This window comes from Arvicanthis niloticus, chromosome 9, assembly GCF_011762505.2.
Source record: "Arvicanthis niloticus isolate mArvNil1 chromosome 9, mArvNil1.pat.X, whole genome shotgun sequence".
NCBI lineage: Eukaryota > Metazoa > Chordata > Mammalia > Rodentia > Muridae > Arvicanthis > Arvicanthis niloticus.
This window is the reverse complement of record NC_047666.1, coordinates 38211610-38212975: the sequence shown is the minus strand read 5'-3', so window position 1 is coordinate 38212975 and position 1366 is coordinate 38211610. Positions and strand designations below refer to the sequence as shown.

Sequence of the window (1366 nt, the reverse complement as noted above, 5' to 3'; positions counted from 1 at the left end):
CAGGAGGGAGGAGTTCTTCAGTGTTGTTTAAGAGATGGTTTATGATATTGACCTGAGAGTTTTCTCCTTCATCTATTTTGATGCTTTAAAGCTTTGATCTTTTCATTATGTTTCACAGTACCTATAGGATCCCCACCCCACCCCCAGTGTTTGTGTCTGTGTGTGTCAGTGTGCATGTGTGTTTGTGTGTGTTGTGTCATATCTTAAACTTTTCACATTCTTTGTTGCATGGTCTCATTCCTCTACTTTACCCTCTATTCCTGATCTATTCATTGAGTTTTCTAGTTGGATTACTAATTTTTTTCAATTCTATCTTGATTTCTCTTTCATTCAGCTTTATGTTTACATTCCCTTGGACATTACTCAGTCATTTACTGTGTTCTTAAACACAAACACCTATGAATAGATGAGTAACTTCCTTTGAGTGTACTTTGCGTGCGTGCACACACACACATACACACATACACACACACACACTATACTTTCAGAGCCATTTTCACTCTATTCAGGGTACTTAGGGATATTTTTAAATCAGCACACAGGAAGCTACTTACTTTATTCAAAAATTTTAAATACTGGCCTAGCATCTTGTCATAGAAGTGATTAATTATTTAGTTGGTTCCATTAATGGTTGCCTAGTAATTTCATTAAAATATTTTGAACACAGTACCTTAGTTACTTTTCTCATGGCCATGACAAATCCCCAACAGAATCACCTCAAAGTTGGCAGTGTTATCTTTGACTCATTGTTTCAAGGATATAGTTTATAATAGCAGAGAAGGCATGGTAGCTGGGACATCTACATCTCTAATGGCAGCAGTATGGGGTGCAAGTTCAAGTCCTAGAGGATCAGGAAGCAGAGAATGGAATTGGAACTGGTAGTGGGATACAAGTTGCCTATAACTGTCATTTAGACAGCATGTCTAGTATGTTCTATAGCTGCTCCAAATAACCATAGACCACGTACTCAACATGAGACCTTGTACATCTACATGATAACATGTACATGGTAGCCTGGCCAGTTAGCTCAGTTGGTTAGAGCGTGGTGCTAATAACGCCAAGGTCGCGGGTTCGATCCCTGTACGGGCCAGTTGAAGGGTATAGATTGCCGGGCAGTGGGCAGTGGCGGCGCACGCCTTTAATCCCAGCACTTGGGAGGCAGAGGCAGGCGGATTTCTGAGTTCGAGGCCAGCCTGGTCTACAGAGTGAGTTCCAGGACAGCCAGGACACAGAGAAACCCTGTCTCGAAAAAAAAAAAAAAAAAAAACCAAACCATGTACATGAACGGAGTGTAACACATTTTCAAAAAAAAAAAAAAAAACCCTTGTGTTCAGATGAAGAAGCAGACAGTCTCATGATTCTAGAA

At 40.4% G+C, this 1366-nt stretch overlaps 1 non-coding gene across 1 annotated transcript; it reads left to right on the top strand.

Annotated features, from left to right (window-relative positions):
* The first annotated feature begins 1016 nt into the window (after positions 1-1016).
* Trnai-aau (transfer RNA isoleucine (anticodon AAU)) lies at positions 1017-1090 on the top strand. Its single transcript has one exon. It is a non-coding gene; the product is annotated as a tRNA-Ile (tRNA).
* Positions 1091-1366: the final 276 nt, after the last annotated feature.